Source organism: Balaenoptera physalus, assembly GCF_965194825.1.
Source record: "Balaenoptera physalus genome assembly, chromosome: 6".
NCBI lineage: Eukaryota > Metazoa > Chordata > Mammalia > Artiodactyla > Balaenopteridae > Balaenoptera > Balaenoptera physalus.
The window spans coordinates 34,837,086-34,860,840 of record NC_138885.1 but is presented as its reverse complement, the minus strand read 5'-3'; the positions used below and the strand labels follow the sequence as shown (position 1 = coordinate 34,860,840).

Here is a 23,755-nt window from a genome sequence, read left to right as displayed (position 1 = left end):
AAAATCTCCCCCATTCATTCACCTCTTCACTGACTCCTATTTGTCCTTCAGTGTGAGTGTCACCTCTTTGCAAGAGTTCCTCCTTCTCATGCTTCAGTTTGTCTTAAGCCTACCCATATTCAAACTGCCCAGGACTTCTGAGAGTATATATAGGTAACCCAAAGAAGAGAAGATGGCCAGTCGAGCTTCCATACTTACACGGAAAGACAACTGCTATTTCCACTGGCCCTTGCTTGTACTTGTCCCTGAGGAGCACTGGCCCTCCAGATATGTCGGAAGATGCTCTTCTACTCTCCTGACAATGATGGCGAGATTCCTCCAGGGACTTCCATGTGTCTTTGAAGAAGATGACACCACCAGCACCAGTGCTAAGCTCAGTCACAGCTGCCCCATTCTTGGCTCCCAAGGTTTCAGATCTTCGTGCTCAGCCTTTCAGTTCACATGGATAGTTCCCTCCCAGGGAAACAGGAGGCCCCACAAACACTGGGTCCTGACTGATTCTCGTCCTACACCCCACAGATCCAGGCTACCCTTTTTTCTTCTTTCCCAGAGATTCATACCTAATACTTGCGCAGTATATTAGTTTCCCAGTGCTGCTATAACAAATGAGCACAAAATGAGTGGCTTAAAAGAGAGAAGTGTATTCTCTCACAGTTGTGAAAGATGGAAGTCTGAAACCAAGGTGTGGGCAGCACTATGCTCCCGGTTAAGGCTCTAGAGAAGAATGCTTCCTTGCCTCTGGTAGGTTCTGGTTGTTGCTGGTTATCCTTGGCCTTTCTTGGCTTATAGATGCTTTATTCTAGTCTCTGCCTCCATCTTCACATTGCTTTCTGCCCTGTGTGTCTGTGTCTTTGTGTCCAAATTTCCCTCTTCTTATAAAGACACTAGTCATATGGAATTTAGGGCATATCTTAATCCATTATGACCTCATCTTAACTTGATTACATCTGCAAAGACCTTATTTCCAAATAAGGTCACATTTACAGGCTCTTAGTGGACATGAATCTGGGGGGATACTATTCAACTCAGAAAAACAGTTTTCTCTTAAATGTTCAAAATCCAAAACAGTCTTATTTTGCCTCTTTCCTCACAATATGGGGATCATTGCCCACACTCCTAAAGAAGGTTACTCCTAGTAGTTCTAAGGTGACTCATCCTCATAAAGAAGATTCCCCAACAGAGCTGGGAGGTAAGAAGGAAACTAGAGTACAAAATTTAAGGAGATGCTCATTCTCTGTGTCTTTCAAGTACAGGGTTGTACTTACACGACCCTGAGAGTGGGTGCCTCCTTAAATTTTGGGTATATGTCTCTTATTGCTTCACCCAAGTTTCAACCCTGTGCCCAAGGTAATATAAGGACTACACCCATGAAAATGGCAGGTGGGATGAGCAACATTCCTGGCCCCTTTGTCAACAGAAAGAGAAGAAAAATCTACAGTTTCGTCTGTGGTACCACACCCTGAGACATAACGATAACAAATGATGGAATAGTTCCTTAGCACTGAGCTAAGGTCTCTATCTCATTTATTCCTCATACCTCTAAGAAAGTATTACCATTGTTCCCATTCCATAGATGCAAAAACATATAACTGCAGCTCTCTTTTCATCTCATAACACTTTGACTGCCACAGTTCCTGCCACAGCAAGTGTTCAAAAAATGTTTGAACCAGAAAGCCTGGAATTTTTTGAAGAAATTATTTGTTCATCTGACAACTAATCAGAGTGGTTGTTTTGTGTATGAATTCACTCAGGCTGCTATAACAACATACCATAGACTGGGTGACTTAAATAACAGAAATGTCCTTTCTCATAGCCTGGAAGCTGGGAAGTCCAAGATCAAGGTGCTGACCAGTTCAGTTTCTGGTGAGAGCTTTCTTCCTGGCTTGCATACGGCTACCTTCTCACTATGTCCTACTATGGCCTTTCCTTGGTGCACGCACAGAGAGAAAACAAGGTGTCTCTTCTTATAAGCACACTAACCCTGTTGGGTCAGGTCCCCACCCTTATCTCATTTAACTTTAGTTACTTCTTTACTCCAAATACAGCAACTCTGGGGAATAGGGCTTCCACATGTGAATTCTGGGGGGACACAAACATTGAGTGCATAGTACTCTTTGTCAGGTACTATTATGGACAGTAGCATGCAGAGATGAATTAGACATCACCCTGTCCTTAAGAAGCTTAGGGCCCAGTGTAGCAGGTCTCAACTCGTCAATGTGGAAGAGGGAAGGACTGTTAGAGTTACCTGTGGAGCTTCTCCCAAACTAACAGACAACCACTCTAGGAACCCTTAGATTTCTCACCTTACAATTTGATTACCCTGAGAAGTACTTTATTTTCTGAGCCCCAAATGATCCTAGTGCCCAAATGATGAAAATGCTGTTATGCAAAACTCCCTCCTTGCTCAATAATTGAGCTGTGCCTAAGGGTCATGTAACAACTTTGAATTATGCTTTTTCCTTAATAAAAATAAATAAATAAAGAGATTTTAGGACATCCTCCCTCTGAAATCCCTCTGCATTAATTAGACTTAATTGTGTAAAGCGATTTGATGATTAATTTTTAAAAACTAATAAACTATTACTGTTCTAATAAATAATAATATTTAATATATGCTAATGAGGGCTCACATTTATAAACTATTCAATTTTTAACACCACCTCTATAATTTATTACAAAATCTAATGAAAAAATACTGCTTACAAGAAGCTCCGCACTTGGATCATGGTTCACTGTAGTCTATATCCCTGGTTCACTTTTTTGTTGGAAAAGAACTGGTAAGTATATTATATTGAATAAATCACACACAGAGAGAGAGGAAGTGGAACTTATTTCACATGTTGGAGAATCTTTTCAGGTCTAGGTGGAGTTGGGGGGAACGGTCTTCTTGAGTTACCACTTAGCTTCCTAGAATCACAAACTATTGCTTAGACTGTTAAGTTTTCTACATCACAATGTGTCAGTGGCTAGCACACTGACTCAGAGGAGATTAGTAACACATATGTGTTGAATGAACGAATAAACAGATTGAGGATCTGCTACTTAGCCCTCTTCTTTCTCTGTCCTGGTATTTCTCCAGTGTTGTTGGCTATGAAATTGGTTGCTCTCCCATCAGGAGAAGTAGAAGGAAATTGTTCAATGGCTTTAGAAAAGTGCCTTAAATATGATTCCTTTCATCATATGGGGAGATCTAAAATGTGTGTTAATAAATACATAATATACACACTATAACTTAGATTGAAAATTAAATTTCTTCATGTAGAGTTAATTTTTATTACACTGTAGACTGGTTATCTGTTCATAATAAAGTTCTAGAATGCTGTCCCAGCATGTTTTCCCACAAAAATAACTTTTCCCCTAACTACTGGACAGAAATGAAACATTTTGGCAGAAAATAATATGCAAGAGAAAAGCAAGACTTTTCTCTTTTGGGGGAATGGGGAGAACATAGACGATAACTGGTTTAGATATTAATATAATGCAATTTGCAAAGAATAAACAATTTTATTTCCTTCCAAAATGTGGTTTTATTACTTGGCAAATTCAACCTGTATTTAATCAGATCACTAAATATTTCTTCTTATAAGGTGGTAGAAAGATAATAATGTTCTTAAGGAATTTTCTTCAGGCAGTAAGTATTTGCAGGCAAACATATGTAGTTGCATCATACCTTTTAATAATGAGACAGGATTTTCCTCCGCCCACCCCCAAGATACTAGAAATATTTTAAATAGGGCCATAAGACAGACTTTCCCTTAGACTTAACACCTACTGATGAGAGGACAGGCCAGAAACTAGAAAGGCAAAATTGTTTTGCCAATCAGTGATGTTTCAATTTCAGCTTAAGTTGTTTGGCACAAAAAGTGCCTCAGTTACTGCTAGTGATTGATGGGGGTTGTTTCTCAAGTGCTAAACTGTAAAACTATTTTATATAGCTGAAAGATATGGTAATTTTTCCCACTGATTTGGGAAAAAGAGAAGTTTAAAAAAATAAAATCTGAACTTGCAGAGTTATTTCTGTGGAAATGAAGAAAACAACTTAGGATATTAAGTATTAAAAAATTCACGCCCTGAATCTTGAAGCAATGATAAAAATGTATTCATATTCCTAGGTGGTGTGTTTTTCTTTCTCTCTCTCTCTCTTTTTTTTTTTCTATAATGAGATGCACCAAGTTTATTTGGGTTAGGTAAAACTCTCCACTTTCAAATGTAAGCTGGAAGGAAGCTCATCTTCTATGTTAATGTTAAAAAAGCGAGCAAATGCAATTCTGTGTTTTGAGAGACCTCTCAGGGCCACTGTGACCGGTTTAAAGAAGAAGAGGAGGATATAGGTGATGATTTGACTGGGGGTGGCCCTAGCTTGCTGGGGAGGCGGTAGGGATCGTTACTCTTTTGTCAAACTGGACAGAATCACATCCTGTTCCCTGTTTCCTGACCTTCTGCTCATTCCCAGGATGCAATGTAGAACTCAGGAAAGCACTTGAACTATTTCAGTATCTAGTATTGTGTACCTTAAAAGAGCTCTACCCTTAAAGACTTACTTTGGAGGAAGCGTTGAAGGGTTTACAGTGTTGAAATCTCCTGTGAACATGCAAGCATTTCAAGAACACTCTCTAAGTCTTTTTTGAGCCTAGGCTGTAGGTAGGACCTAAACAGCAAGGAAGGTTGTCCCTCACTTCCCTTTAGTACATACCAAATGCCTATGGTGAACCCTGTGTGGTGTGATGTGCTAGGAAATGAGATTACTAAGACTTGGTCTCTCATCTTCCAGGGAAGGATGGGGCAGGAATTGATCTGTGATATGTATAAAGCAGGAATAAGACCCTAGAGAGAGTTGGGGCTTGAGAAAGTGAAAGATGCCTGCCAAATCCTTCAAATTCATTTGTTTACCAGTATTGCGCTGGCCAAACAAACGAGTCAGTGGCATGATTTTTGACCCCTGGGATGACCCTTTGCAACCTTTGACAGAGGGGCATGGGCTGAACAGTCAAGCCACTAACTCTAATACAGTACAATGTGGTGTGTGTTACAATAAATACAAGTATAAGATTAACTGCTGTGGAAGCAGGGAAGAGACAATGGTTAGTTCTTCTTGGGGATATTTCACATGATCTCAGAAAAAAAATGACATATGAACTTTTTTTCTGTTTTGAAACTAGTATTTATTGTGGGCTGACTGTGTTGACACTAGGCACACACTGTCACATATGATCGAAAGGAGGTTATTCAAGAGGCAGCAAAGCTCAAGTAAAAGCTGGGGGATTTCAATGTGTGGAGAGCAACATTCTTGGAGGCATGTTGCAAAAGTTTTTTATATCATTTAAGGCAGCACTTGGTCACTCAGCAGCCTCGGGAGGTTATGTGGGGAGAGAGTATACAGGAAGAAGACAGTGAGCAGAGGGCAGGACTTTGGGGAGTGGTCACAGGGCTGAGGAAAGGAATCCATTTAAGATGACTGAGAAAGAACCATCAGCAAGGATAGAAGGGAAACCAGGAGACAGTTTGGCTAAGCTAGCTTCCACAGAAAGGCTGCAAAGAGAGAGATGACCATAAGTCCCCCAGCTTTTCTAACCCTCTCCGTCTAAGTACTAGATATGAGAGTAAAAATGCCATCTTGTATTTTCCAGGGTTGGTATGGTGGCTCTGATCCATGAATTCATCAAGAACCCAACATCCTTGCCTCATTGCCCTACTGTCCTTAGGGTGTTGCCCTCATCCTTATCGTCCAAGGTAGTGGTATGATGTTCCTGGTAGGAGGATGGGGGAAGGAAGGAAAAAGAAACAAAGGGTATATGTCAGCTGACTCTTAAGGTAGGTTCCTGCAAAGTTATGGTAGGTTCCTATACCCAAATTATATGTAATCATATCTTATTGATCAGAAGTTAGTCACATGGCCTTACACTCCTGTAAGGAAGACTGAGAAATGTAATATTTATTCAGAGAAACCATGTATCCAGTAAAAACTTAAATTACTATTAAAGAAAAGCAGTGGTCTCTTCTACACTCAAACAGGGATATTGGGGAGATCAGGATTTCACTGAAGTTCAGGCATTCATAGAAAAGAGTAAGGGTATAAGGAAATTTTAGCATTTTGTAAATAAAAGACAAAAAAGCACAGTTACACTATTATCCCAAATTATAAGAATTTGAGTTCCCTATCCACTTTACTGTAAAGCTTCCTAATATTTCCAGGAGTTTCTCTCCCTAAATATCTCTGAGGGTCCTCGGGTAGTATAAAAATATTCATGAACCATTTCTTACCATCGCTCATGCTTTTGCTACTAGGGGAGCAGAAACTGATGTTCTTGAGGATGAACACCATGATGACCACCCTTTCTGGTCCTCCATTACCACCATCAGGGGATCCAGAAATCTACCTTGATGGCTCTGTATTCCTTCCTTTCATGGATGCCAGTTGATTTATTGCAACAACAATATCTTCATGAGTGGTAAAATCTCTTTCAATTCAGAGCCTCTCACTCTGCCGTGGCCCATGAAATACACTCATATTACCAAAATTAATTGTGCTAGTAGTAACTGAATTTTCAGTGGTGTATGTGGGCGGAATTAGTACTCTCACCTCACCCGTAGCTTTGATAGACAGACATATTCATGCTTCCAAACTCCTTCTATCTTCTATGGCAGGGGTCCCCAACCCCCGGGCTGCACAGCAGGAGGCGAGTGGCAGGCAAGCAAGCAAAGCTTCATCTGTATTTGCAGCCGCTCCCCATCGCTCGCATTACCTCCTGAGCTCCGCCTCCTGTCAGATCAGCGGAGGCATTAGATTCTCATAGGAACGCAAACCCAACTGTGAACTGTGCATGTGAGAGATGTCGGTTGCACGCTCCTTATGAGAATCTAATGCCTGTTGGTCTGAGGTAGAGCTGAGGTGGTGATGCTAGCTCTGGGGAGTGGCTGCAAATACACATTATCATCAGCAGAGAGGTTTGCCTGACCAGAGACCATAATAAATCAATTGCTTGCAGACTCATATCAAAACCCTATCAGCCAGTAGCAAGTGAAAACAAGCTCAGGGCTCCCACTGATTCTGCATTATGGTGAGTTGTATAATTATTTCATTATATATAACAATGTAATAATAATAGAAATAAAGTGCACAATAAATGTGATGTGCTTGAATCATCCTGAAACCATATCTCCGCTCCCCCACCCCTGCTCCCGTCCGTGGAAAAATTGTCTTCCACGAAACCGGTTCCTGGTGCCAAAAAGGTTGGGGACTGCTGTTCTGTGGTAAGCTCCCTCCCAGGCATCCTATTACTCTTAGTTAGAATCTGCCTTGGGCCAGACCCTTATCAGCTCACTGACTTATTTTAATATCTTTGAATGTCAATGGAGAGGAGTCATGGACTCATGGATTCAGCCCCCTTTTTCTCATAAACCTTACTTGTCCTTTATTCATTTGTTTTCACAAATAGTTACAAAGAAGAAGGCAAGTTGCTAGCCTGGCAGGATCCAACTATAAAATGAATGCACGTGAGTCCATTGGGAAAGGCATGATAGAACTTCATGGGCGAGCAGAGTCTAAGCCCTGGGTTCAGTCTGTGCCCTATGACACTAGAGGTAGAAAGAGAATTCCACAGGAGTTAGAGCAAGGGACTAGGAAAGAGCAGGCAGCAGGAAGTGGTGTGGCCAGGGAAGGAAAGGTCTGTGACAGGGGCGATGAGACGTGATGGATACAGACAACGGACTGGAGAAGTATCCCTGTTGGGTGGTGATTATGCATCACAAAAAAAGGGATAGCATTCATGAACGTGACCAGGGTCACCAGAAATGAGAGAATAAGACTTCAGGAAAATTGGGAGGACTCCTAGGTGATTTCCTTCCTTGGTTTTCCCCAAGGTCAGTAATATGTATAAGCATTTTGAAACTGTTTCCACAAGTATGTTTTGTGGAATGCTTATAATTTATAATTAGTTAAATTTTAATATGAGTTCTAAAGAAATGACAGTTTCCCTGTGGTTTTAAAAAACTATGCTGTTAATCAACTACTTTTGAATATATTTACCTGTATTCTGAAGGGATGTTAGAAATTCTCCCCACTCCCAATTATTTTCTTCTGTAAGTGTACATTGTGTTTGTCTTGGGTCTTTAGAGTTTTAACCTTTCGATAGGGGTTAATTAGCAAAGAAATTAATTACATTACATTCTGGAATAAAGGGATTGCATATGATTTCATTACTACATCCACACTTGGTAGAACGGTGGACATCAGAATCTACCGGCCTATTTTGTGGATAGAGAGGAGGGAGAAGGAGTAGAGTACTAGCAGCAAAACAGGGTGCCCCAAAACTTGATTACTGACAACTTGTTGTCATTGGCAAGATCACTACCACTCATGAGAGGTTTCTCATCAGGTCTGCAGAGCACAACAACAGCGAATCCAGTATTCCCTTACATGGTATGTCTTGGTCCAGGCAGGTAGAGAAGGGGAGAGCTGGCTCCAAGAAGGGGAACTAAGGATGCAGGTATCAAAACTATAGTCTCTGAGGTGAGCTGGTAAGAGCAAGGCAGGAGCCAGTCCTTGAAGGATACTAAAGGAGAGATTCAAGTGTACAAAATAAAGTGGAAAGGATCTTGATAATTACAACCGAATGATAAAGTCAGGGATTGAAAGAACCATGAACTGAACTCATCTGTAAACTTCTCCATCAGTTTTAGAGGACTCGTCATCAAGTACAGGGAACTGGAGTGCATTCCGGATCCTAAGCCTTAGGGGATTCCATTCTGCAGGACTGCAGCCGCTCCATATTCACGGCTACTGGACTAAGCACCCTCAGACTGAAAACAGAGAACACACTCTCTAGTGCCTCTTCTCTCACTACGTGGTTGTGCAGCTGAGATGGAAAAAAAAAAGACTAATTAGTATAATAATAAGTAATATTTGAATACAAGACTACGCTAAATGTTTCATATACTTTACCGCATTTAATTCTTAAATCCTAAAACCATTTACATATTAGGAAACTGAAATAGAGGAACTGGGATTTGGGTTTTTCGTGAAGGCTTTTACCACTTGAGGTTTCTATACATAAAAATATCCCGTGCACCCACTGAAAAATCAGGCAACCAGTTTCTTACCCTACCTTCCTCAAAATCATGCAATTAAAAAATTACTTGACATTTTTGAGACTTCCTTTCATGTTGATTTTAGCTCATTAATAATTTTCAAGAGGAAGTTCCCTTGTATGGCTGTGATTTTGGACATCTCCAGTGGGTAATGTTTGTGGAGGGAATGATACAGTATCGTAAATAACTATATAGCTCTCTGCTTCCAAGAGACCTTGGTTTATATCTAGTTTTTCATCATATCAGGTATGTGTCCTCAGGAAAGACTCATCTTCTCTTAAGTCATATTTTTCTCATCTGTAAAATAGGGAATAATAAATAAAATAGGGATATTCTGAGTATTAAATGATATCATGTGCATAAGGAGACATGGTCCCTGATATATGCAGCTTAAAGTCTAGCAGGGGGGGATAAACAGCAAACCAATAAAACCAAAGCAGAAATGGAAGCCACTCATATAAAATATATTAACAAATTGTAATGATTTGTGAAAAAACAATGACTTTATTTGAGATGTAAAGGTGGCAAGGGATATGATTCAAATTGTACTCATACTTTATCTTAAATACAATATCAAGTCTTTGAAGGCTTTTAAGAAAAAGAATATCATGTAATTTTCACTTTAAATTGATCATTTTGGCTGCTCTGTGGAGGATGGATGGAGGGAGGAGGGCAAAAAAGGGCAAAAGCAGGGAGACCAGGTAAGCAATTAGAGTGAAAAGAGAGATGTAGGTGGATTCAAGTAATATTTTGGAAGTTGAATTGATTGGATTTTATAACGGACTAGATATAGGAGTTAAGAACAAGTGATAAGATATTAAGGATGATTCTCAGATTTCTGGCTTTACCAATTGAGGTTTGAAAGACTAGCGATGGAACAGATTTGGTGTGGGAGAAGGATGATCAAGAGTTCAATTTTGGAGCTGTTGAATTTTAGGAACATTTGAGATATTTAAGCAGATGTGTAGAATAGGCAGCGGGCTATCATGTCTGAGGTCTGTACTGGACATACACATTCAGGAAGCACCAGAATTTGTATATGGTTTCATAGCCATGAGAAAGGATGAGAGAAGAAATGTGTAGAGAAGCAGGTGGAAAAATGAGCCTAAAGATATCCCATATTAGAAGGTAGAGGAACTATTAAAAAAAAAACTTGAGTGACAAAAATAGAAAGAAAATGAAGATCTATTGTCTATAGGGTACAATTTTATACTTCAATAGAAAGTTTAATTTTCTACTATTTCTTACCTAGTTTTATCTTATTTGTCTAATAAGGTGAACATTTCTAGATAGAGATTATGATTCTTCTTTCTCTGATGCTTTATATTGCAAAAGTCCAATAAATATTTTTGATTGATTTGAGAAAAAGAGATGATAAAATAAAGATTCTAACTTACATCAGAATACTGAAAGTCATCTTACTTTCCATATCAAATCCTTATAGTCTTTTAATAGACCATTAGGAAGATTTTAGCCCATCTCTTTGCGTAAGGGAGAAGGAAAATTTTCATAGCAAAACCATTTTCTTCCTTGTCTGCTTAAATAAGATATCTTATTTGTTAGTAGATAAAGGCCATTCAATTGCAATAAAGACTCTAAATCAGAGGTTGACAAAATAGGCAAGTATCTGATTATGATTCCAGACCTATTCAATGGCTAATCAAAACTATAATCTTTAGTTGATTACATTTAAGAGTGGTAACACTTCAGGTTTGTATCAGTTAATCATGAAACCAAAAAATCTATTAAAATACTTCATAGCCTTTGTACCACCTGCCCACTAGTACAGTAATTACTGAAAGGCAAAAAGAAGAGTAGGGAGGAAGATTATTTCTAAGAGGATTTTAGTTTTAATACTTAGTTAAATTATGGCTACATGATTGTCGAGCCAGAGATCTACAGGAAAAATGAGAGATTTAGTAGAAGATAACAACTGAAGTTTAAAAGTAAGAAATCTAGGCGGTCATGTTTATCACCTGACTGTGGTGATGCTCTCCCCTCTGGTTTTTCATCTGTTTTACCTGGAGAACTGGACATTCATGGGATGAGCCTTTTGACTGAAAACAAACAAAAACAGAACAAACAGACAAAAAACAAATCCCCAAACCCCATTCTTTGGATAACAAAAAACAAATCCCCAAACCCCATTCTTTGGATAACATCTATTGTATTGCTCTGGGTTGGTTCAAGTAAACTTCAACGCATGTGTGTTTTTCCTTTGATTTCTAACATTATAGAAAAAGTAGTCAATAGATAATGTTGTGTTTTTTTTTTTTTTTTTTTTAAAGATATTCACGATCTTTTATTTATTTATTTATTTATTTATGACTGTGTTGAGTCTTCGTTTCTGTGCGAGGGCTTTCTCTAGTTGCGGCAAGCGGGGACCACTCCTCATCGCGGTGCGCGGGCCTCTCACCATCGCGGCCTCTCTTGTTGTAGAGCACAGGCTCCAGACGCGCAGGCTCAGTAATTGTGGCTCACGGGCCCAGTTGCTCCGCGGCATGTGGGATCTTCCCAGACCAGGGCTCGAACCCGTGTCCCCTGCATTAGCAGGCAGATTCTCAACCACTGCGCCACCAGGGAAGCCCAATGTTGTGTTTCTTAATATTTATTAATATTTTAATGTAAGAATGTAAAGCAAATATGTCCTATAATACTGTTTTCTGGATCATTATGGTTGACATGGAAAAATAAGAAGCAATATATGAATACTGGGAAAAAATGCAGACAATACCAAGAAATATAAAGTGAAAGTAAAAGCCTTCATACCTCAAACCCAGCCTTTCTATTGAAGGCTTTTTTGAACAGTGCTTGTGTAGCTTTCAAAAGCATATATGTATATATTTCATTCATTCATTCATTCATTCAACGAATACTATCAAAACATTTATTATGTGTTGATACATGCATAAATATATATGTATGTACACATATAATGCAATGTATTATATGTATGACATACATATATGTGTATACATAATGTATTGCATATATAGTACATGCATACATGTATATGTAATATAGCTACGAGATATAAAGAGATGTGTGTGCATGTGTGTGTGCATTCCAAAAACTACTAAAAATGATTTTCAGTTACTGAGATTATCTGCACACCAAAGATTTTTCTGTGTAGATAAGGTTATGCATTTTTTCCTCTATTTCAAATATTTTTCTTACCTTCTTTTCTTTTTCCTTTCCATCCTTCCTTCCTTCATTTCCATATTTGCAAATGATACATGATATAAGAGACATCATTGTTTCCTAACTAATTTCCTAATTATGCCTCTACTTTTCATCTTAAGTGTGATTTTAAAATATTTTTTATAATATTAATGATATCATAGTGGTTTTGGAGCCAGGATACCTGAGTTCAAGCCTCAGTTTAACAACTTATTAGCTGATGACTTTGAACAAGTTTTTCTGAGTCTTTGTGACTCGGTTTCCTTGTCTATAAAATGGAGATAATAATAGTGCTGATCCCAGAGGATTGTTGTGAAGATTAAGTGAGCACATAGAAAATGACTAGAACAAAGTGCTCAGTATGTCAATACATGTTAGCTAGTGGTATTTTCCTTCCAGTCTCACTTGCTAAAGATCTTTTATGTTGTTGCTTGAAACGATGTAATATGGGTTTGAATCTATTAGTTGCTGTAGTGAATCTCTGCTTCCTTTTTATCTGCTCTGCATTTTTGCTTTTGAAAGAATTCTACCTTAAACAAAGCCAGTTGTCCTACTTATAAATTCATCTAATCATTACTTTGCCTAAACTAAAACCCACTTGATATTTTTACTTTTGTATTTTTATTGAGGTAACATTGGTTTATAACATTATATAAGTTTCATGTGTACAGCGTTATATTTCTGTTTCTGTACACACTACAGCATGCTCAACCACCAAAAGTTTAGTTTCCGGCTGTCACCATACAGTTGATCCCCTTTACCCATTTCACCCTCTCCCTTCTCCTCTGGTAAGCACCAGTCTGTTCTCTGTATCTATGGGTTTGTTTTTGTTTGGTTTGTTCATTTATTTTGTTTTTGTTTGTTTTTATATTCCACATATGAGTGAAATCATATGGAATTTGTCTTTCTCTGTCTGAAATCTCATTTCACTTAGCATAATACCGTCAAAGTCCATTCATGTTGCAAATGGCAAGATTTCATCTTTTTTATGACTGACTAGTATTCCTGTGTGTGTGTGTGTGTGTGTGTGTGTGTGTGTGTGTGTGTGTGTGTTTTGGCATCAGCTTTACATTCCAGCACCATTTTATGTCTTATACTTATTTTGCTTTCTTCTTTCTTACACACTTAATTTATATTATTTTAATAAAATATGCATGTTCTTATAAAGCAAATTTAATCAATTTTGAACAGGATGAGGTTATCAATTAATTACAGATTAATAAATAAAAATAAATTAAACAATTTAATTTAAAAATTAGGGATAAAGTAAATTAAGACAAGTGATTAGGTTATAAATGACTTTGCAATTGGCAAGAGGGTTTTATCATTATTAAAAAACAACAAACACCCCATGAAAGATAAAATCATGTGGGGAGAGAACTTTGTTAAACTAGAAAATACGTCTTCATTTTGTTCATTTGTGGTTCAAACCTGTTCTAATATGAATGTGGAGAGGAAGGAAAGGCAATGCCAAAGGAATAAATGAATAAATAGGTGGATAGCATTAGTATAAGAAAGAGATAAAGATATTCAAGATAGTTTTAGCTGCCCACTGGGTGGTCCTCGATGCATTCTGAAATCACTTGCATATCCCCAAGGGACTAGCTGACATCAGAATTAGGCATCCTAGGTAACACTTTCCAGTTCGATAGGAAAGGTGTTGAAAAGTTTTGTCAGAACCACATAATAGCTGAATCCCTCCCCTGTCTGTGATTGTGTCTCATCACACTGGACTTTAGGTTTCTGAATTCTCACGGAGGTGACTCTCGTGGTCACCTGAAGGACCTCATTATTCACTTTTTAATTACTTACCCAAATACCACCTCCTGGAATAGGGGCTCGATCTGAAGACTGCAGCCTGGGCACATCCATGGATACTATGTTAGCCTCATAGCCTGTGTAGGACAGATGAGGCTGGATATGAGGATTTAGAACAGACCTCAGGATAGTCTGTCTGCCTGAGTCAGCACATAGGTCAGTCCTTCAGGCCCCAAGGGAAGGCTTAGCCAGGCAGGTGGTAAATGGCCAGGGAGATTTCTGCAGGGCTGTATTTCTTTGGGACTGGGAGGCAGATGACCTTTAGATTCCTGAGAAAGTTCCTCATAAGTAGTATATTATGACTTTACTGCACCAAATTCCCCTTTTCCTCCTAAGCACTCAGCTAGACACTCCTCCTTTACTGAACTCATAAAATTTTCACTAATGGAACTAATTGTCCCCTAGTTTCCGACCCAGGTTCTGATGGCTCTACTTTTTCCTATTACAGGTAGGATTGGGGCTAAATCATTATAGATGGCGCCAAGGTGTCCAGTCACATACTTGAGAGGTCAGGGAGTGTCTCTTTTCCCTTCTGAAACTTACAAATCAATTTACATCTTAAAACGACACTTAAAAAGATGTTTGTTTTGAAGTGCTACAGAAAGCCGTGGTGTTTCCTTTAAACATTGTTTCCTCTCAGTTTTATAAACTCTCTGGTATGAAGCTCTGGTATAATTAAGAAATAATATTGGTTTTATGGTCTTGGAGTCCCTAGCATAGAAAACCATTTCCTTGGATTTGTTCATTTGTTAGGGGTTTTTTTTCCCCTCCTAATTTTAAAGTAGGAAAGAAGGGAAAATCATCAAGAATGTCAGCATTTAAGCACACCATTGCTCAAATTTTGAATTTTGGCATGAGGTCGAGCAGTGTCTTCAGGTAAGGGGGATGAAGTGGGAAGGGCGATATAAACATAATCTGAATTGCTTGGGGGAACTTTTAAAAATGTAATATCCATTTTTTCTATCCCTTATCGTTTGACAAGGAGAAATGAGGAAAAGAATAGTAGTGGTGAACAAGTACTTCTTGTGCACTCCATTTTTCTGGTTAGAAAGCATTTGGCACTTTGAGATAAGATATTTGCTGATTTGTAAATATTGTTTGTGTTGGGCTCGTTTGTGTTCAGATGCATTCATGCTTTACTTAATATCACTGGATGCGGGGGTGGGAGGGGGGAGCAATCCCTGCAGGCTGTGCTTCCCAGGCTCTTGTGTCAGCTGATTCCCACTTGGGTTTGGCCAATGAGAGGCACTGACAGGAGGTCAGAGGAAGGGTGAAGGGGAAAGGCCATGGTATTTCTCCCCATCTCTCTGACTCAGGCAACATGGCTGTCTCAGTGACTGAGTCTCTTTCACCCCTCTCGTTCTCAATGGCTAGATCTCCCATGGTTTTAAGTTCCTCCAGGTAATGCTGGCTGTTGGGCTTCAGTAACCTTCCTCCTCTAGGCCCCTTGCTGCTAGTCAGCAGGTTGCCTCACCATCCCCTCCCTGTTTGTCTTTCAGCTCTTTCATCATCTGGGAACCAGTTCCCTGTATTGCTTCCACTGTTTTCAATACTTAGCGTCATTTTAAAATTTTCCTGTTTTAAGCTTAATGATATGTCATTATCGCACTTAACTTTTGCATAAAATAAACTGAAAAGTGTAAGTAGACCTTCTGTACTAGTTAATATCCATTCAATCACAAGATGGAGAAAACCAATCAAAACTTCCTTAAGGCAAAATCGTACATTTAATGGCTCTCCTAACTAAAAGACCAAGGATTGTAGACTGATTTGGAGGTCTCACGGTGTTACCAGACTTCATCTCGCCGGGTTGATTTCTTGTTTATTTTGTTCCCTCTGGATTGACATCATTCTCAGTTTTAGTCTCACTTGATCATCATACAAATTCCAAAAAGAGAAAAAATTTACTTTCCCAACAGCTAGCAGCCTCCTGGAGGTGGCCAGTCTCAGTGCTGGGTCAGGTCCCCTGGCTCTGCCCACTTCGTTGATGAAACCTCTACCAGTCCCAGATTGCTCCACTTTCTGTCCAGCCCATAGAGCCAGGCGCCATCCTGTCCTGGTCCAGTTTTTCTGCTTATTGACTTCATCAGAATGATGCTTCTCTTTGAAGGTGTTGACAGAGCTTGTCATGTGATTTGTGAAGTTCAAACAAAGCCTTAGGAAATGAAAAGAACTGCAATTCCTAATGGTCACTAATGGTTTGTAATGGATACATAACCCATCAGGCAATGAAGTAAGTGAATAACCATTTTGTTTTGAAATGTAAATAGAGGCTTTGGTAATTATCCATCCCCGGTAGGAATCAAAGGTGTATTTAAACCTCAGTGTAATAGGAATTTACCAAAAGAAAGTCCACAAATCTGGAAGCAGAAAAACCAGGCAATAAGACTGGTGACATTTTAGGGGGGCTTTTAAATAGCACTCTTCGCTTCCTCTCTTGAGTTTTGAATAAATGTATGTAAATAGGCAAAAGAGTCAGAAAGACAGAGAATGAAATATTATTTTTATTATTGGAAAGGCTGGAATGGTCTTTCCAAAACAGACATACTCACTGAGGACTATTGCTTTATACTTTTCAGTCCCCAAATAGGGAATGAGATGGACCTTCAGAACTGCTTCTAGAAAATAGGTCTTGGTCTGACCCCTTCATGGTTGCCCCCTGAAACAAGAACAGAGAAGAATGCTAGTTACCCCAGAGATAGGAGAAAGGTGAGCATACCCAACTGCTTTTCAGTTCCTCTAATGAGATATCTATCAATCTTCCATTCAGGAATGGGTAGAAATTATCAAGTGGGTAGATGCTTATATTTTCTGGGTTCAGGCTGAAATGCTGAGGCAGAAATGAAAGGATCCCTCTCCAAACGCCTGTGAAATATGTGTAACATTTTTTGATCTAAGAAAGTTTTACCATTGGATAAAGGCTTCATAAATGTAATACATTAAAATGTGAAACATGTAGCAAACGATTCCCAAAAAATCAGCATAATGACTATCACTTAAGTGGGAATTCAATACCAAATCCTTAGTGGACTTAGCACAAAAATGATTGTGGATAATAGACCAAGCCATTAGTATTATTGTCTGGTGATTGTAAGAAGCACAGACAACCCTTTTTTGCAACTTTATTCTAGAAGCATGGTATATCATTCAAAAGAAATTATTTTCACATTAAATGTTACGGTTCTCCCACAGGGAATTTAATGTGATTTTACATGACTAATGAAAGTGAAACCTATATTTATGAAATAGAGGGGCAAGGCTATTGGTTGGGTAAATACAACAAAAACCGGAGAGGAAGAATCCTTAGGATCCTGCTTTCTTCCACTGGAATAATGAACAGAGATTAAGTCATTACCCCTTCAACTAAGACATTTTAATTTCTTCTCAGATTTCTGAAATGTGTTTTAATCCCTAGGAATGATTGCCATAAAATTAAATATGTTGGATGGAGAAGTAAGGTGTATTTTGCAGTGAGCATGCCACATTTTCAACATGGCTCAGATCTCATTGCTTACAAAGCCTTGTCTACATTTAAGAATAGCTCTAGTTTGTGTTAGCCTTTCTGTTGTTGGCAGTCTTTTTAGAGTAACTTTTTATTTTGAAATAACCTCAAACTTAGAGAAATTTAAAAAATAATATAGAGGACTATTGTATAACATTTACCCATATGCTTTGATTGTTAACTTTATTTTATAAATTTATTTTATTTATTTATTTATTTATTTATTTTTGGCTGCGTTCAGTCTTTGTTGCCGTGTGCGGGTCTTTTTCTTGTTGCGGCGAGCGGGGGCTTCTCATTGTGGTGGCTTCTCTTGTTGCAGAGCACAGGCTCTAGGCGTGCAGGCTTCAGTAGTTGTGGCATGTGGGCTCAGTAGTTGTGGCTCACGGGCTCTAGAGCGCAGGCTCAGTAGTTGTGGCATGTGGGCTTCATTGCTCCGTGCATGTGGGATCTTCCCGGACCAGGGCTCGAACCCGTGTCCCCTGCATTGGCAGGTGGATTCTTAACCACTGTGCCACCAGGGAAGCCCTGATATTTAGTATTTTGTTGCATTTGTTTTATCATTCCCTCTCTCTCTCTCTCTTCCCCATCTCTTCATATTTCTTTACATATACCTACATTTCTATGTAAATTTTTCTGTGCCATTTGAAATTTGTAAAATATGATGCCTCTTTATCCTAAATATTTTAGTGCACATTCCTTAAGAACAAGAACATTCTCTTACATACCCATAGTGCAGTTATCAAAATTGGAAAATTAACTTTGATACGATATTATTATCTAATCTATGGATCTTATTCAAATTTTGCTAATTGTCCAACTACTGTCTTTTACATTGTTAGGCTTTTTGTTCTGACTGTCCCAGACTTTAGACAAAGTGTAGGTACAGAAAGCAAGAGGCACCACTTAGTGAGACATCGATAGCCTTTCCTATGTTTGAATTGCTTGTTCTCTTGTGTAAATATAAACTTTGACCTGCAAAGAAAGTCTCCTAAGACTTGCTTTCAGAGATGCTTTCCTAGCACCTCTTCTAAGTCACAGCTAATGTTAAATAGCAGACCAAGACCTCCAGTTTCCTTAAAGACTTTCGACCAATTTCTGACCTCCCCCATGCATGGTCCTGCAAGTACTTCCTAGCAATCACTCCATCCTTGTGTGAGGATTCTGCCATTATTCTTTTCTAATCATCTCTGGTTCCCCGGTGGTATCAGCCCTTCAACCTGCAATGTCTTACTGCCGATGTTGGTCCTTAGATTTTGTTGCTTCCTATTAATGATGTTGAGAGATTTCACTGGGTTGTGTGATCTCACAGAATTTGGATAAAACCTGATGTTATGATGTCCTCTAATTCTCTTTCCAATATACACTAAGTTTCCACAGTCCTTTGTCTTCCCAGTCAATCCTCCATCTCCTCCAAGGCATTGCCATCCCATTAGAGCTCTAAGCCAGTGCTTTGGGCCCAAGGCTCCTAATTCACTCTAAGCTTTCACCATCTCAACTTATCCTACCAGGATGAGGCTGGTCTCTTTCATCTTCTCAGGCTTGTGATGCTGATCATGGGGGAATGGCCTATGTGTCTGCACATTGTAGAAAATACATAAAAACTCATGTGTACACACACACACACACACACACACACATATGCCGTGTGAATAGACTTAACTGAGACTCATATTGCTAGCATCAGAACCTATCTTATATTTCATGTGAGACAGGAGTTGGATTCAAGATCAGACAGCTGGTCTAATCTTCTTGCAGATAGCCACCCCCAATCTCATGATACATATATAAAATTAAGCTATCATTTGGCAGCAAGCTAGAGTGAGTCGGCTGTTAGCAGGACAGGCAGAAGATTAGCTTGCGAGTCACAGAGCTTGGAAAACTAGGTCCTCAATGCTTCTCTGTTGAATAAATGATAGATAGGATAAAAAGCACTTAATTTAAATATGCTAGGGCTAGCTCCAAGAAATTAGTTAGAGCATCTCAAACAAAATGCCTGCCTGAAACTTTAGTAAGATTCTTCTGAATGACGCTTGTTAGGTTAGCAAAAGTCCAAGAGATAAACAGAGAGTAAAGCTTTCAATGCTCATGAGAACACAAATTACAGTATTTTTATTAAAGTCATATAATTATAACTATTAAAAAAACTAGATACATATTGACCACTAATTACCTATATTCACATGCTTAGAAAGGGATTTTTAATTGAGTACTACAACTTGGCCTAGATAAACACCCTCATTTCCATATACTTATTTTAAATTGCTACTTAAATTCCGCTCAGTCTGGTTTTCTTCCTAGAAGTCAGAGGTCTTACCTGTCATTCTTTTTCTCCCCCCCAAGGGTAACTAGTTACCCTTATTTTTATTTCTTAATTTTTGTATTATATAAGTTTTAAGTGTATAGCATCATAATTTGACATCTGTATGCACTATGAAATGATCACCATCACAAGTGTAGTTTCCATGCATCACCATACAATTGACTCTTTCACCCATTTCGCCCACCCCCAACCCCTATCCCCTCCCCTCTGGTAACCACTGATCTGTTCCCTCTATCTATGAGTTTGTTATTGTTTTATTTTGTTTGTCTCTTTGTTTTTTTTAGATTCCACCTATGAGTGAAATAATATTTGTCTTTCTCCATTTGACTTATTTCACTTAGCATACTACCTTTAAGGTCCATCCACGTTGTCACAAATGGCAGGATTTCATTCTCTTTTATGGCTGAGTAGTATTCCGTTGTGTGTACCACATCTTCCTTATCCTTTCGTCCATCAGTGGACACTTAGGTTGTTTCCATATCTTGGCTATTATCAATAAAACTGAAATGAACATGGGGTGTATATATCTTTATGAATTAGTGTTTTGTGTTTTTCAGATTTCTTTTTCAAATACCCAGAAGTGGAATAGCTGAGTCATATGGTTTCCCTGTCGTTCTTGTAGTAGGCAACAATGCTACAGAGCTTTCTACATGAATGACTGTGCTATCTGTTTGGCCTTATCTATATCACTGTGTCTGGCCTATTTGGTGCTTCTCATGCTCCTGACTACTGGATTTCTTAGAAATTTTCTCTTTAACTCTCCACTTGACTTTACAGAAGGAACCACAGATCTCCTGATGTGGACTCTCTGGCTCTCTTGGATTGATTGATTTGATTTTTTTTTAAATTAGTAAGATTTATTTATTTATTTATTTATTTTAAATATTTATTTATTTATTTATTTGGTTGCACCAGATCTTAGTTGCGGCAGTGGGCTCCTTAGTTGTGGCATGCAAATTCTTAGTTGCGTCATGCATGTGGGATCTAGTTCCCTGACCAGGGATCGAACCCGGGCTCCCTGCATTGGAAGCGTGTAGTCTTAACCACTACACCACCAGGGAAGTTCCCAAGATTTATTTTTTAGAGTGATTCTAGGTTCACAAAAAATTGAGGGGAAAGTAGAGAGAGTTCCAACACCTCCCCATCATCCCCATCACCAATATTCCAGATCAGTGTGGTGCATTTATTACAATCCATGAAACAGCATGTATACAACATTATCAAACAAAGCCCATAGTTTACATTAGGGTTCGTTCTTGCTGTTGTTCATTCTTTGGATGTTGACAAGTGTGTAATACATATACCTACTATTTTAGTATCCTATAGAGTAGTTTCACTTCCCTAAAAATTCCCTGTTCCCCACCTATTCATCCTTCCCTATCCCTACCCCCTGGCAATTACTCAACTTTTTACTCTTTCCATAGTTTTGCCTTTTCTAGAATGTCTTATAATTGAAATCATACAGTATGTAGTACTGTCAGATTGCATTCTTTCACTCAGTAGTATACATTTAAGGTTCTGCCATGTCTTTTCATGCCTTGATAGCTCATTTCTTTTTAGTGCTGAATAACAGTCCATTGTCTGAGTGTACCACAGTTTCTTTATCCATTCACCTACTGAGGGACACTTTGGTTGCTTCCAAGTTCTGGCAATTATGAATAAAGCTGCTATAAACGTTCCTGTTCAGGTTTTTGTGGATATAATTTTTCAACTCAATTTGGGTAGATACCAAGGAGCACAATTGCTGGATTGTGTGTTAAGAATAGGTTTGGTTTGGTAAGAAACTGCCAAACTTTCTTCCAAAGTGGCTGTATCATTTTGCATTCCCACCAACAATGAATGAGAGTTCCTGTTACTTCATATCCTCACTAGCATTTGGTGTTGTCTGTGTCTTGGATTTTAGCTATTGTTATTTTAATGTGCAATTCCTTAATGAAGTATGATGTTGAACCTTTTTTCATATGTTTATTTGTCATCTGTACTTCATCTTGGTTGAGGTGACTGTTCAGAACTTTTGCCCATTATTAAACTGGGTTGTTCATTTTCTTATTGTTGAGTTTTGAGTTTATTGTATATTTTGAATAACATTTCTTTATCAAATATGTCCTTTGCAAATTTTTTTCCCAGTCTGTGTTGTGTCTTCTCATTCTCTTAACAGTGTCTTTCACAAAATGGAAGTTTTTAATTTTAATGACGTCCAACTTGACAATTTTTTCTTTCATGGATTAAGACTTTTGTGTACTATCTAAAAAATCTTTGCCAAACCTAAGGTCATCTAGATTTTCTTCTATGTTATTTTCTGGGAGTTTTATAGTTTTGTGATTTACATTTAAGGCTGTGATCCATTTTGAGTTAATTTTTGTGAAGGGTGAATGGTGTAACGTCTATGTCTATATCCGTTTTTTTCTTTTTTGGTACGTGGATGTCGAGTTGTTCCACCAGTATTTATTGAAAAGACTATCCTTTCTCCATTGAATTGCTTTTGCTCCTTTGTCAAAGATCAGTTGACTATATTTGCGTGCTCTATTTTGGGGCTGTGTATGCTGTTCCATTGATCTGTTTATTTATTCTTTTACCAGTACCCCACTGTCTTTGATTACCGTAGCTTTACAGTAAATTTTGAAGTTGGGTAGTATATGCCTCAGCTTTGATCTTTTCCTTCAATATTGTGTTGACTATTCTGGGTCTTTTGTCTCTCAATGTAAACTTTAGAATCAGGGAGTGCCCTAGTGGTCTAGTGGTTAGAATTCCAGGCTTTCACTGCCAGGGCCCAGGTTCAGTCCCTGGTTGGGAAACTGAGATCGCACAAGCCACACGGTGAGGCCAAAAAAAAAAAAAAAATTTTAGAATCAGTTTGTCAATCAATCCCAAAATAACTGTCTGGGAATTTTATTGAGGTTACATTGAACGCTTATATCAATTTGGGAAGAACGGATATCGTAACAATATTGAAACTTCCTTTCCATAAACATAGAATATATCTCCATTTTTAAAGTTCTTCTTTGATTTATTTTATTAGAGTTTGGTAGTTTTCCTCATCTAGATCTTGTATATGTATTTTGTGAAATTTATACCTAAGTATTTTTTTTCTTTCTCTAATGTAAATGATATTGTAATTTTTATTTCAAATTTCAATTGTTCATTGCTGGTATATAGGAAAGCAACTAATTTGCATATTAACTTGGTATCCTGCAACCTTGCTAGAATTGCTTATTAGTTTCTGGAGAGTTTTTGGTTGTTGTTGTTCTTTGAAATTTTCTACATAGATAATCATGTCATCTGCAAACAAAGACAATTTTATTTCCTTCTTCCAAATCTATATACCTTTATTTCCCTTTCTTGTCTTACTGCTTCAGCTTGGATTTCCAATACAATGTTGGATAGGAGTGATGTGGGGACAGCCTTGCCTTGGTTCTGACCTTAGTAGGAAAGCATCTAATTTCCTATCATGTACAATGAGATGTTAGCTGTTAGTTTTTTATAGATATTCTTTATCAGGTCAGGGAAGTTCCCCTCTTTTTATAGTTTGCTGGGAGTTTTTATCATGAATAGATGTTAGATTTTGTCAAATGGTTTCTCTGCATCTATTGACAAGATCATGTGATTCTTCTGCTTTAACTTGTAGATGCGATGAACTATATTATTTGATTTTTGAATGTTGAACCAGGCTTGCATACCTGGAATAAATTTCATTTGATCATAGTGTAAAATTCTTTTTATATATGTTGGATTCAATTTGCTAATACTTTGTTGAGGATTTTTGCATGTATGTTCATGAGAGAGATTGATCTATAGTTTCCTTTCTTGTAATATCTTTGTAAGGTTTTGGTATTAGGACAGTGTTGGCT

The 23,755-nt window shown here is 38.2% G+C and overlaps 1 long non-coding RNA gene across 1 annotated transcript in view; it reads left to right on the top strand.

Annotated features, from left to right (window-relative positions):
* Positions 1 to 7,130, top strand: part of LOC309662433 — a 52,919-nt gene extending 45,789 nt beyond the window's left edge. The window contains exons 2-3 of the long non-coding RNA XR_014264675.1: positions 1,814 to 5,271; positions 5,502 to 7,130. This is a non-coding gene — a long non-coding RNA (uncharacterized lncRNA). The remainder of the gene's footprint in view (positions 1 to 1,813; positions 5,272 to 5,501) is intronic.
* The last annotated feature ends 16,625 nt before the right edge of the window (positions 7,131 to 23,755 follow it).